Raw genomic sequence first — 15,472 nt, 5'->3', positions numbered from 1 at the left:
GGAGCAGATATTACTTTCTGAGGAATTAAATGTGGTATTTGAAAAACTGGGAAGTGAAGGTCTTCTGCAACACTCGAGTTTCTAAAGGAAAAACAGTTGGGCCAGACTGGATGAACTGGTTAGATTAAATGCTGTCTTACTGACTCAGGGTTATTATTTTTGGTTGCTTATTTTATTTTTAATTGTTCAAGATTTATTGTACCATGCTTTGCTCAGGACAGTATGTAAGTTATTTAAGGAAAGACCTGAAAGAGACAGGAAGCATGAACCCATCAGGCACCTGAATAACTGATGGTGGACATATTGAGAATACACAGAAAAATTGTGTCTTGTAGTGATATTGCACTTCATATCTCAGAATGCCCTCATATCTCTGTTACTTGATTCTAGTTTTCTTGGCTCAGCATACACAGTTGTTTTCTTCACTTGTTTATGGTCTGTCTCTCCCACTTAAATATCAGGTCCTTGAGAGCAGATACTTGTTCTCAGCTATAGCCCAGCACCTAGATCAATAGCTGACATTTTGTGGGCACTCAGTAAATCTTAGGAGGATAAATGAACAAAAAAATCTATCTTCTGAATATCAGTGATAATCATATAAAACAGGCTTGGTATGCTACCATTTATGTACATCTGATTTTGAATTTGACAGGTTTTCACCTAAGATTTGTAGTAGTTGGTTTTCCTCAGAGAAGTTTTTGGGCTATTTTTCTTTTTAAGAAAGGTGAGTGATGTCATTATGAAGTTGAAACTATAGGGCTAATCATATACTTGCCCTGCATCTATGGTGACTTTTTTTTTCTACTAGAAAGAAAGCCCACTATTAAATAAGTATTACTTCTAGGTCTGAGGGAGACTGTCCAGCACCTGCAAGGGTTTTGCTAGGATGCAGGGCTTTGTTCCCCCGCTGGGCTGTGATTCTATCCATGGAGTAAGCTGCATTGTGGTAGCAAGTCATCTTGGCAGTGGCAAGTATAGCATATTTCAACTGGTGATTTCTGCATGATTTGTATGAATTTCTGTATGACAGGAGTCACAACAAAACTGTTACGTGACTTGTGTCTAAAGCTATCATTCAGCTGGAGCTGTGAAAATCAGTTTGCATGTGTCAACAATTTAATCTTCTAATATGCTTGCCAATAGAAAACTGACACTAGAATTATTTTTCTGTATTTGCTGACTAGACAGATATGGTTATCAAGTGCACTGATTGAAAAATCTTTAAATTCCAATCTTTAAATTGGGACCATATGTGTTCTTTCCCTAGTCAAATTTGTGCATTCACTGACACATGTGTATACATATACACACAGAGTACAGTTACATTGATATGTGTTTGTGTTATATATGTATGTATTCACACAGAACATGCATATTCCTTATGCATATTCATGAGCTTTAAATGTGCTTATAGATTAAGATGTAAGGATGTTGAGGAAATAATACTACTGCCTACCTTGTAAGAATTAAATTAGTTAATATGAGTAAAGTCCTTAGAACAAGGCCTGGAACATAATATGTTTCCTATAAATATTAGCTTTTATTATTTTAGAGTATGTCTTCATTCTGTCAGCTTAAAATGGGACTCTGTCACCTCTTTTTATAAAAATTTAGCTTCAGAGACAGTATGGCAAAGCCTCAGAATTTTTGCATAATTCATTTGGTGAATTTACTGTTATTCTAAAATGCCTGCAACCAATTTTTATGCCATGCAGGAAATATTGGTATTTGTATTTCTAAATCAAAGCCATTTATTAAATACCTTAGTCATATTGATTCCTGTTATAGTAAATTACTTCTCTTTCTACGTCATCATTATCTCCTAGGGTCTGTCAGGGAGATATTTTCAGTGAATTTGTCTTTTTCCTTATCAGACAAAAACTAACTTCACTGAAAACATCTTCATTTGGGTTTTGAAAGAGAATAAATTTTCCATTTACTAAGAAAAAAAATAGATGTTTGTTTATTGGTATAAAAATAGGTATGTATGTAAGTGATCAAATAGAAAATAATGCAAAGAGACATAGAAGAATTTGGGAATGGAGGTAACATACACCTAGAAAGACAATGACAAGGGCACACACTATTTTGAAGCAGGTTTTAGCAGGTAATGATGGTGCTCACTGTGGGAAGAAGGTATGAATCATCAGTCAAAACGAGTGTACAAACTAATGATATGAAATGCTGCTTAACAGTTGTTTTAAATAATTAGATTTTTGTTGGGGATAAATAGTTCATTCCAGACAAAAGTAGTAGGGACTCTATAGCTCATCTAACTTTATAGATTAAAATGAAGGCCCAGATAATTAAAGTGAAGAACTTAGAGTTAATTAATAGAAGTGCAAGTTTCAAAACCTGGCTGCGATGTGGGGGAGACAATGTCCACCGTGACAGTTCTTTAACAGATGGCATAGAAACTCGACTTGTGACCTTGAGGTGCTGCTCACGTCACCTCTATTCTCTAAGAATAATTCCAGCCCAGAGCTACACCATATATAGAGTCTGTAGGCTTCCTAATAAAATGATTTTCTTGTCTTAATAAGAGAAAAGAAACTCAGCACATACCTACTTCGAGTCTGGTTTGGGCATGCTCGAAAGGTGGGCAGGGTTTTTAGATCGAGACTGCTGGAGTAGACTCAGGGCCTCTTTCAGCATGGCTGCCTTTGTGATTTGATTCATGTGCATTTTAAAAAACTGTTTTATCTAAGTGTAAGACTGTAAGAGGCATATATATTTAGGGTATTACATTGATTTTTGGAAACCATTTGTGGAGGGTATAGTACCTTTGAATTTCACTACAGTAACTGAGTTACAAAATGGGACAGTGGGTCTGCTGGGCTGAGAACTGTCAAACTGAATGGTCACCAACTTTGTTCATGCTGCATCGACTTTTTCTTTTTAATCATTTGGGGACAGATAATCTTTTGGTCACTTTTTAGACTAACTTTGAGATTCAGAAAGGCATTATATTCTTGGCTAAAACTTTTTGTACGAAAGCACGCTTTCTTTTAAGGTTTGTGATTTTACCCTTACATATCAGATTTCACGGTATCCTGAATGCAAACATGTATTTAACAGTTGGTTGGGATGGGAGAGTTTGAGGACAGCAAAGCAGCCTACTTTGATGAAAGGGTCAGATAGATTTTAGGATCTGTACCCTTTCTTAGCATCCTAAGCATTTTGAAAAGCAGTTCTATGTAGTTAAAAACAAACAAACAAACAACTTGGTAGTTGGTGTCCGCTGAACTGCTTTTTTTCTGAATCTCTGCTGGGCTAGCTGTGTGGCTCTGAGGCTTACTTCCCTAGTCTGCAAAGTAAAGCCTAATGATACCTGTTTCACAATTTAAAACATTGATTTATTGAGATATATTTCACATACCATAAAATTCCACTAATTTAAAATATATAGTTCAGTGATTTTAGTATTTTCACAGAGATGCAGCCATCACCACAAGCAATTTTTAGAACATTTTATCACCCACAAAAGAAATCCTGAACCCAAAAGGGCCACTTCCCATTTCCTCTCTAACTTCCCCAACTCTAGGCAACCACTGATCTACTTTCTGTCTGTATGGGTTTACCTGTTTTGGACATTTCATATAAATGGAATTATACAATGTGTTGTGTTTTATGACTGCCTTCATTCACTTAGCATAATGTTTTCAATATTCATGTTGTAGCATGTATCAGGACTTCATTCTCCTCACCCCCCAGCTTTATTGAGGTATAATTGGCAAAAAAAAGTATATATTTAAGATGTATAATGTGATGATTTGATGTATGTATATATTGTGAAATAATTAGCATAATCAGGTTAATTAACACCTTAATCCAAATCCATCGCCTTGCATAGTTACCTTTTTTTGTTTGTTTGGGCTTTTTTTTTGGTAATGAGAACACTTAAGAATTTGCTCTCCTAGTAAATATCAAGAATACAATACAACATTATTAACAGTAGTCACTGTGGCTGTACATTAGATCTTGAGAACATACTTATTTTCACTAAAAGTTTGTACCCTTTGATCACATCTTCCCATTTCCCTTGTCCTTGCCCTTGGCAACCACCATTCTACTGTTTTTATGAGTTGGATTTTTTGTTTTGTTTTGTTTTTGAGATAGGCTCTTACTCTGTCACCTAGGCTGGGGTGCTGTGGCTTATGGCAACCTTGACTTGGGCTCCTGGGCTCAAGCAATCTTCCCACCTCAGCCTCCTGAGTAGTTGGGATTATAGGCTCGTGCCCATCATGTCTGGCTGGCTGATTTTTTATTCTTATTTTATTAGTGACAAGGTCACATTATGTTGCTTAGACTGGTCTCAAACTCCAGGCCTCAAGTGATCCTCTCACCTCTGCCTTCCAAAGTGCTGGGATTACAGACGTGAGCTACCACACACAGCCGAATTTGATTTTTTTGAATTCTACGTGTAAATGAGATCATACAGTGTTTGTATTTTTATGTCTGACTTCTTTCACTTAGCATATGTCTTCCAGGTTCACTCAAGTTGTTACAAATTGCAGGGTTTCCAATGATGTGTAGTAAAGGGGATCCTTGTATACTGTTGGTAGGTATATAAATTGGGACAGTATTATGGAGAACCATGTAGAAGTTCCTCAAAAAATTAAATATAGAACTGCTGTAGGCTTTATCAAGTCTGCTTCTGGGTATATGTCTAAAGGAAATGTAGTCCATGTCTCGAATAGATATCTGCACTACCATGTTCATTATGGTATTATTCATAATAGCCCAGATGTGGAAACAACCTTAAGTGTCCATTGATGGATGAATGGATAAAGAAAATGTGATGTGATACACACACACACACACACACACACACACACCTTCTGTTACATGTGTGTATTGTATTATGGAATATTATTTAGCCATAAATAATGAAGTTCACTCGTTTTGGTTGCCAAATTATACTCCATTTTATGGATACATCACATTTTGTTTATTCATTCATCAGTTGATGGGCATGATATTTTTGTGACAGTGAAATAAGACAAAGTATATAAAGTGCTTTATGATATCTTGAATGTAGAAGCAATGTGTGTTTTGTTGTTTCTTTTCATGTGGTTGGTAGATTTCTGGCGTGAATTATCAGCTGTCCCTCCTGCCTTGTAAGCAAGGAAAGCAGTCTTATTGTGTAGACCATCTGTCTGCCAGTTCTCTCATGTTGGTCCTCAACTCATGGAAAATCCTGGTGGGCACTCGTTTGATACTAGAATTCACACTGCTTTTCTCAGCAACCAGAAGTGTTTGAGTGTTACCAGCAGTGCTTGTTGTCATTACAGATGCTCCGTACAAAACTGTAAACGCTGGGTTTGAAGGGATTGAGGGAGGGAGCCATTGCAGCTTACACAGATGTCGACTAATCTAGTGTTGATCCTCATTCTGAACCTGAGCATTGACACCAGTATCAAGCTGTGGGGTAGTCATGTTGTGTGCAAGGCTTGGAGGGAAATAGTGCTTTGGCAGCTCAGTGCTTGCCGACTTTACAAAACACAGAAAATTGCTGAGGGCTTATGTGACAGAAAGTTCATGTTACACATCTGGGCATCTTGGCGAGAAAAGCCACTGATTGTCTCAGTGTAAGAATTTGGAATTTCAAAATCCTAAATGATTACTAAATGACAAGTAAAATTTTCATTGAGATACATTATTGCTAACGTCCAAAGAGATTATCTGAAAGCATTGATTTTTATTTTGTTGGCCGTTTAAATACCATGGAACTCATTTATTAAAAGTAGTATTTCTAAATTTCTACTTATTTTAGATACTGTAATATAAAGATAAAATTATAAACAAGGCCCGGTTGTTACCCACTAGGCAGATTTTTTAAATTATCCAAGTTTCTGTTTCAGGCCATGAAACAAATTAAAATCAAAACTTTTTCTGGTTGCTGTTTTAAAGATAAATTTGTTATATAGGCTTTCAAAGCTTGATTGCCTTGCTCCACAAAGACAAAATACTAATAATAGCTTACGTGTATTGAACAGTGAATCTGTGCTAAGCTTTGTGTTAACCACTATATATTTGGATTATCTCATTGATCTAAGGTAGGTACAGTTATTATCCCCTTCTTATAGATTAGGAAACTGAGGCTCAGCGAGATTAAGTGACTTGCCCACACAGCTTGTAAGTGGTATTTCTGTTCAGAGCTTCCCATTTTATAAAGTTTTGTGTTTTTAAATATGCTTTAGAATTTCAAGTTTTTACTCTGGTATCATTTCTTGAAGTTCTACGTCTACATACACATCAAAGCAATTCTGTGGTTCTTAGGGAATTATTTAATAAATGAAATAGCCATAGACTGTAATTACATTATGAGTGGCATCTTTTAGCTGTGCCCAGCGGTAGCCCAGTTGCTAATCTTTATCCCTTGATAAGTCAAGTAGATAAGAAGTGGATAAGCAAGTGGAGTGGTGGCCACTCAAGCAGGCCTCCACCAGAATGATTCCAAATAACTTCACACAGTGAATTGCAACCCACTCAGTCCACTTCACCTGATAGCATTGCTCAAAAGATATTCTTTTACTCTTTTATCTACCTTGTTGGCAAGCATCCCCAAGAGGTCTTATGCCTGTGGCCTACAGATCAAAGATATTTTCTCAAATACTAGGAACTTTGCTGCTAGTTAGAATTAAGCAAATAAAAACATACACCGCCAGAAAGTAAGCAAACTAGTTTAAAACACTCCAGCCATCGTATTACGCTTTTAAAAGATTCTCCACAAAACCTCATTAATCATATAAACATTTTGACAAACAGAAAGGGAACAGAACAGACTTACTGTTTTCCATCTTGTATGAATGGCTAGACTTTTCATCTGTGCTCTTATCCTAACATGTCTTTAACTCTTCTGTGTTATGATTTTTATTTAAAAACAAGAAAATTGAGACTCAGTGAGATGAACTGCTTTATATCACTGCGGTAAGTTGTGTTGATAGCATTTGAAAAAGAAAAGACAAAATTTTCTATTCTTTCTTTCTTTCTTTTTTTTTTTTTTGAGACAGAGTTTCATTCTTGTCACCTAAGTTAGAGTGCAATGGCGTGATCTCAGCTCACTGCAACCTCCACCTCCAGGGGTCAAGCGATTCTCCTGCCTCAGCTTACCGAGTAGCTGGGACTATAGGCCTATGCCACCACATCTGGCTAGTTTTTGTAATTTTTAGTAGAAATGGGGTTTCACCATGTTGGCCAGGCTGGTCTCGAACTCCTGAACTTAAGTAATCCGCCTGCCTTCCCAAAATGCTAGAATTACAGACATGAGCCACCATGCCCGGCCTATTTCTTGATTTTTATTATTTTTACTGGTCACCTAGCCTTATTGTAATTTGCACTCATCTACCATTAGAACATCACAAACTGAAGTGACAAACAGAGTGGATATAACTTAGTGTGTGTATGTAATGCGTATAATGTAACATACATAAAGACAAATGGAAAATGCCTACAAGATAGTTTCCCTGTTGTCTCATGCCTCAGCAGGAATGAAACATACTGAGTGCTTACCGTGGGTCAGTTACTGTGGTAAATGTTTTTCACGAATCATCCCATCCAATTCTCACAATCAACCTGTCATGTAGGTGCTATTTTTGTCCACATTTTTATAGAGAAGGTGGCTGAGACTTAGAAAAGCTGACGCCACTTGCCTGTGGTAATAGAGCTAGCAATTAGCAAAGCCATTGCTTCTAACCAGTATGCATTTTGCCTTGCACAATAAACTACATTAAAAGATTTACTTTAGTTTTTCTACCTCCCAGTTGAAGCCACTATCAGATATATAGTCTAAACTTAGGTTTGATTCTGTTTAGAAATACTTAATGTTCCTCTGGGTATATACCCAAAGGATTATAAATCATGCTGCTATAAAGACACATGCACATGTATGTTTATTGCGGCACTATGCAGAATAGCAAAGACTTGGAACCAACCCAAATGTCCATCAGTGACAGACTGGATTAAGAAAATGTGGCACATATACACCATGGAATACTATGCAGCCATAAAAAAGGATAAGTTCGTGTCCTTTGTAGGGGCTATCGCAAGAACAGAAAACCAAACACCGCATGTTCTCACTCATAGGTGGGAATTGAACAATGAGATCACTTGGACTTGGGAAGGGAAACGTCACACACCGGGGCCTATTATGGGGGGGGGGGAGGGGGAGGGATGGCATTGGGAGTTATACCTGATGTAAATGACGAGTTGATGGGTGCTGATGAGTTGATGGGTGCAGCACACCAACATGGCACAAGTATACATATGTAACAAACCTGCACGTTGTTCACATGTACCCTAGAACTTAAAGTATAATAAAGAAGAAGAAAAAAAGAAATACTTAATGTTCCTCATGTTATCAGGAAATTTGCTGTTCATTTTTCAAGATCTGAGTGGAATGTCACATTCTCCATGAACTTTCCATGATGCTGCTCTTCTTCCAAATGTCTCTGTAGCACTTGGTTGTAGCCTGGCTCTTAGGATTCCCCTGTCTGTGCTCTCGACTTCTTTAGAAGCAACTTGTCTGGTTCAGTTACTGCCTTTGTTTGTATTGCTGGTACATTCCTTGGTGCTTGGTGCATAGTGGATAATTAATAGATGTTTGTTAAATTGAACTGGATGCTTAATAAATGTTTGGATCTAATTATGATCTTTACTCTCTGGTGTGTACTTCAGGTACTTCAGGAAGGTCATTGCAGCTTTAGGTGACTATGGAGACCCTCAGTGTTTTCAACTGAGATGACTTGCCATTTCTACAAGAGATCAATTGAGTGAATAATTGGGGCTGCTTTTTCCCTAAATATTGGTTAGAACATATACTGTTTTTTTTTTTTTTTCTCTCTTCAAAAAGTGCCAGTTATGTTGCCATACTGGACAAAATAAAACTGTGAGCTATATATCTGTATCTATAGCTATACCTATATAAATTTTAAAAACGTGGCACAAGGTTTCTGCACTATACTTTGTGAACAGCTCTGTGTATCCTAAGGCTCAGAAAATCAGATTTTCAAAGCTAAATTTTACTAGTGTATGTCCTGTTGAAATTTGCATGAGCAGGCAGAAAGAATGTGGATGTTGGAGTTAGGTAAATGAATCAAATCCTGGTTCAGCCACTTTCTAGGTATGTGATTTTGGGCAAGATATTTAAATTTTTTCAACATAGTTTTTTTATTTTAAAAATGGAAAAGTTATGCACTGGCAGATTTGGAGGATGAAATAATATGTTGAGAGACAGTGTGTTAAGTTACTTCTCAAAAAGTTCTATTATAATTATGGGTTGTCCGATAATGTTTGGCATATTTTCATTTTAAAACTTTTAACAGTGTAAGCATATTTACAGTAGCTTCTCTGATCACCTTATAACCAAGTACTCCCACATGACTTCTGGTCTAGTGTTCTAAGTGAAGGCCAAGTAATGTCAAGGTATGCTGTATACAGATTTTCTAGGAGTGCGAATAAAGAGGAGGAATGGAGCCATCCATGGATGGCACAGTCATGCCATTGCAATAAGTACTATATTTACATATTTAGTACAGATCCCGTCTTAAAAAAGGGTGGATTTGGTCAGGTGGGGTGGCTCATGTCTGTGTGATTTCAGCACTTTGGGAGGCTGAGGTGAGCAGATCGCTTAAGCCCAGGAGTTTGAGACCAGCCAGGGCAACATAGCAAGACCCTGTCTCTCTTTTTTTTTTTTTTAAAGCTTCACTGCTCATGAAGAGTGGGGAGTGGGAAGAAAGGGTAGATTTGGAGAAGGTTATAGCAGTGAGTATGGCTATACGTTTGCAAGGAAGAACTTTTTTTGTTTCCAACAGTGATTGCTTTAGATAAATATTTTATTGTAGATTTCGATGTTGTTACAATTGTATTTAACTCAGCAAAATTAGTTTTTATAATTTGTCAACAGAACTTCTTTAAAAGGACTTCCTAAGTTGTTTTAGTTAATTATGGGGTATGGTGATCTCAACCTCCTTCCAATCACTGGTCCACTCGACTCTTCAGGCTTTTTTGCTTCTAGAGTAGCATTGCAAGTTTTTAGTCTTTAGAAAACAGGAAGAATTCTAGTTTCTCAGTTCTTGTTCTGATCAGGATTGTATTTTCTTTTCATCAGTTTGTGCTCTGAAACTGCAGGGCCAGACAGAGTCCATGCTACCTGGTAAAACATCTGAAACCTTGGAAAACTGAGGGTGGATATGATGAGCCTTTCTAACACCAGAGATAGTGGACAGTAGCTATCCGTTTTGCATTAGGCTTTTTTGAGGACTCAGTAAATCCACACAGAGAATTAAGTAAGGCTGTTTGAAAAACAGCCTGTGGGATGATGAACACTTTTATGCTTTTTAAAATGACCGTGGGGAGCCTCATCAGAAGAGGCGATTCCAGGATTCCAAGATGGCAGCTGGGTTTTTCATTGTTCCTGTGGGACTTGCACTGTGAAGTGTGATTGTAGCTGATTTTTCCTTTCAACAGGAATTCATTAAGGGTATCCATTAGCTAATGAACTACTGATATAAGAAAAAAGGACGATTATTTTAGAGAGGAAAAACATGGCTTTAACTCGTGATTATTTATGTGTTGGGTCTATTTGAAGGCTTCTTCCCCTGGCTCAAAATCTGGAAAACTGATCTGAAAGACCTTGGGTTTTATTTAGAAAGGACAAACAGATTATTTCAGTTACTTTATGTTTTGTGTTTTTTACTCGATTTACCTAAAGGGAAAGTGCTTAGATTTAAATTCTAGGTACCTTAGTTGCTAATTATTTTGACTGCACTTTTATGGCCTTTTCTTAATTTCTAAGGATTGAACCCTTTTTTGTAGTTTTCTCTCAAGGGATAATATTTATATTTTTTTCCTTCCAAAAACTGTTAAAGTCTGAAAGTGTAAATTTATATTTGTGGTGTTTATTTTGTCCTTTACATGTTTTTGTGTACCCATACTTTTTGTCATAAAGATGGAAAAATGATATTAAATTAACCAAATGAAAGTAATCAATGCTGAACATTCACTAAATTATGAAGACGTTAATGTGATTCCAAATGCAGATCGTTCATGGGCAGCAAGCAGCATGTGTCCTGGGACTCACCCTCAAAGGTTGGCAAGGTTTGGGCAATTATGAGGGAGGGAGTTTAATTCTTTAGTAAGCTTTTTCATTTTCTTCTACCATTTATAAGCTAATATGAAGGATCATTTTAAATTAGTGAAAAGTACATTCCATTGAACTAGTAGCTGTAATACTGGGTTAAATATCTAAGTTGTATGACTTTGGGCATGAGTTTCTGCCTCTGTGGGTCTTATTTTTTTCCCCGTTATCAGAACTGTAGCATTGAACTAGATCATGTTTCCTTGTGTGTTTTTTTGGAAAGTGTGGCAATGTACTAGGAGCTACCTGAAGTCACAGTATAAACACACAAGGGACACAACAGGCATATCTTCCTGCCTTTCATGTCTATTCACTTGAGGCTTTTGGTAAGACATTAATTTTATACTTAAGCAAACATATATTAAAGACTAAAAGGAACTCATAAGTCTTCATATAGTGTTAAAGGTATCATCACAAAAATGAAAGAAATATTGTTTGTATAGCAGGCCACAAATAGATATCCCTTGTTTTTAATCAGTCTTTTCTGCTGTGGAGGGCAGTTTGGACACATTTGAGGATCACTGCATTAGATGACAGGAAACATGTTTCTTCCTATGCTCAAGTTGTGTAACCATGACATTTGAGAATATTTACATTTTGAATTTCCCTCCTCCCTCCCCTAAATTAGTGGCATGTTCTAGAGAAGGGTTTATGTGATTTATTTACATAAAACCTATCTCAGTCTCATTTGATAAGAACTCTGTTAAGAAATCTTGTCCTAAAAGGATGACAGTGTTGGAACTGGAGTGGGTGTGAGGAGTTAAAATAATTCCCTAAGCACACTAGACACGCCTGATGCCCCTTTCAAGCCCATCTGCTTCCGCATGGTGATTATTTCTGATTCCCATTATCACTGTGTTCCCCTCACCCCTGCCATTTAGCCTAGATTCTGGCAGAATGGAAATCCATGTTTCTGAATTTAGTATGATTTTTTTTCTTTCTTTCTATTCTCAGCAACAATAAGTACTCTTGATGGCAGCTGCTGTATTAAGCCCAAGAGCTTAAAAGATTAAAGAAACCACTAACAGCAGTCAGGAGGAAGTTTAAGGGCCTGTTTTTCTGAAGGTTTGTGTTTTCATTCTGATGGTGGAGTAGAAAATTACAAACAGGTTGTGTTCAGCAGCTGGAATGCTCTCCAACATCTGGGGAGACTCAGCCTTGTGTTTATTTCCCATTCATTGGAAGGGTGGCCAGCCAGTGACGGAAACTGCAGGCAGAGATATTAGAACTCTTTGGGTACATAAGCCATTAGAAATTCTTTTTTGTAGAAATTTCTTCATAGAAATACCTTGTTCCCTATTTTTTCATAAGCTTGACTGAGCACTTAACTTTAGGTCAGTTGCTGAGAAAGAGGTCTGAAAGTAATATTAGTACCCCCCAACTACTTTCAGCCAGAAACAAAAGTTGTTTGGGCCCTTACTGAGTTCCTACTTTAGAGTCAAGGGCTAGCCTTCCCCTAGATCTGTCTGCATATACCTCACAGCTGAGCAGATAACATATTTGTGTGGCTATTCCCTTATGATTTCCTCTCTATTAGAGAGAGCTGGAGCCTATGACAGACTGCAGAGTGTTTGCTCCATTCCTCCCCACTCCGCAGCTTTACTGAGGTATAGTTGATAATTAAAGTATTTACATATACTTAAGGTGTATAGCTTGTGTATAGATTATGGGATATATAAGTATACATTATGAATATTCAAAATCAAACTAATCAATATATCTATCACTCCACGTAGTTACCACTTTTCTTTTTATAGTGAGAATACTTAATATCTACCTTCTTAGCAAATTTCATTTATGCCACATAGTGACTATAATTAACAATATTGTATACTCAAACCTGTTTATTTTAATTTTTAATTTTTTTAGAGATAGGATCTCGCTCTGTTGCTCAGGCTAGAGTGCAGTGGTGCTATCATAGCTTACTGCAACCTCAAACTCCTGGGCTCAAGCAATCCTGCCATCTCAGCCTCGCAGGTAGTTAGGACTACACGTGTACACCACCATGCCTGGCTTAATTTTCACTTTTAGAGATGAGGTTTAGCTTTGTCGCCCAGACTGGAATGCAGTGGCATGGTCATAGCTCACTGTAGCCTTGAACTCCTGGGCTCAAGTGATTCTCCTGCCTTGACCTCCCCAGTTGCTGGGAGAATGGTGCCTTGTTCTCAAAACCATTTTGTAAAAGATAATGTGCTGGCCAAATAAAACAGAACTGCCAGTTTGTTATTTTTGGACAGCTTCATTATTTTGTACATGGGAAAAGAGAAGTTCAAAGTTTTGCCTTACGCAAGGTCATCAAGCTGGTCAGTGACCCAACCAGGTTTAGAACCTTTATCTTTCGGGCTATTTGAGAAATTCAAGTGATCCCAGTAATCATTAGAGGCATTTGTGGTCTTCAGTCTGCACTGAGCAAGGGTTTCATGTTTGGTGTCTAATATTTTAGAGTTATTAAAGCTAATCTAGCCTTTGGAGAAACCAAATGGATTTTGGGGGTTGTCTGTAAGAACCCATCATGATGGCTGGAACAGCTCTTAAGTGGAACTTCTACATAGATCAGCTTGCATTTGTTCTGTAACACCATATGAATTTTCCTGAATTTCCAAGTTAATATATTTTGCATATTGCTTACAAATTGCTTAGGCTGTCTCCATGAATAATGAAAGCTGTGCTGAAGGAAGCTGGAGATTAAGAGGGGCTGTTTTTTAAAACAGTATTTCATTTCTTTGTTTCTTTTGCTTATATTTTCTTTAGCCTCAAGGGTATGTTCAGAGGTGGTAGGGAGGGAGGGTGCTATTACATGTTTCTCAACATCTGTGTTCCTTTACAGAACATTATCTCTTCTGCTATCAAAGAGAACTTGCCAGGTAGGTCAGGATGCATAAAGCTCTGGACAGTGCTTTCTCTGATGCCCATCTTTGCTATATGTCTTGTTGTGTGTTTAGGTTCCATAACAAGGTTCTCTACTTCTCTAGTTTAAGAGGAAATCATGTGTTATGCTAAACCTCTTTTTCATCTCAGTAGGGAAGGCACCAGGTTCAAGAGGCCAAGAAGAAGAGACCCAGAGCCAGCAAACCAGACATGGGGTTTTATTAGGGGCTTACATACAGGGGAGAGAGTCCAGTGGCAGCTTACGTGCAGGGGAGAGAGTCCAGTGGCAGCTTACGTGCAGGGGAGAGAGTCCAGTGGCGGCAGGCTGGACAACATACCGGCGCCACTCAGTGGCAGAGGGCTGGGCAGGAAAACCACAGCCGCTTTGCAAACAGCATGCAGTTTATAGAGCATTTTCGCTTAACACCCTCCCATTAACGACTTCCACCTGACAACTTGCATCCAACCCAAAGTTTACGACCTCAATTCCCTATATGGCCCATGTTCCATGGCATGGGCAGGGGGCTCAGATATTCCTGCTAGACAAGGAATGAATCTCTGGATTGGCCACTCTGGGACTCCCTAGCTCGACACACACATTCAGGTGCATCTGCCGTACAGTGTCATTTTAAGGGTATGCTCAAGTTATTGCTCTCAGGGGTGTTTACCCTACAATTATCATTTGACATTAATACCTACTGTGTGTCAGACATTGTATAGTGACAGTCATGATTTCCAGTCATGATACAACTTCATAAGTATCATAGCCCCACTTTTTAGTTAAAGAAAGCAGAGGTTTGGGGGTTGTGTCTTCTCTAATTGACACACCTAGACAGTGTAGAACCAGCATTCAGAGGCAAGTCTCACTTAGGCCTGGTGTTCTTTCCATCACACCCCAGCTGCTGCTTTGCCTTCTCTCCCTCTCTTCACCTGGCATTTTGACCACACTAATTGTGCTGGCGTCTCATCTGTGGCAGTTTCCAAATCTTTCACCTTGATTATGGCTTTCAAAACATTTTTTGTCCCAGCTCACAGTTAGAAATACAGTGTATGTCATCAAGTATACATACATGTGCACATGCTCAAATGCACATACATACCTGTGCTTACATGTACTCATATAAAACTGAAAGTTTAGTTATATGTGCAGTTCATTCTAATATTTCCTTTTCTGTTTTACACTGTTAATACATACTCACCCGTAATTGTGATTACTCACTAAATTGGTTTTACAGTCAAGGTCACCTGTGGTTGAAACAGTGATGTGGAGTGGAAATCTTTACGGTGAGATAGGTGCCTTCTCTCCTCAACCCCTTACAAGATTTTTAGGATAATCCATGGGAGCACCAAAAAAGCGGTCGAAATTATATGTCGATTTATTTCTATCTTAAGGAAGAGATTAAATGTTGCTGTTACTTAATATCCGAGTTGACAGTGTAGCATCACTCGGCCTGTGAGACAGTC

The 15,472-nt window shown here is 37.9% G+C and overlaps 1 protein-coding gene across 6 annotated transcripts in view; it reads left to right on the top strand.

The window, feature by feature from the left end:
- The window catches only part of AUTS2 (activator of transcription and developmental regulator AUTS2), a 1,198,864-nt gene that overhangs the window by 351,076 nt on the left and 832,316 nt on the right, over positions 1 to 15,472 (top strand). The window lies entirely within an intron of this gene.

Source organism: Papio anubis, chromosome 4 (genome assembly GCF_008728515.1).
Source record: "Papio anubis isolate 15944 chromosome 4, Panubis1.0, whole genome shotgun sequence".
NCBI lineage: Eukaryota > Metazoa > Chordata > Mammalia > Primates > Cercopithecidae > Papio > Papio anubis.
Note: the sequence above shows the minus strand (reverse complement) of the source record. Positions and strands in the feature narration are given on the sequence as shown.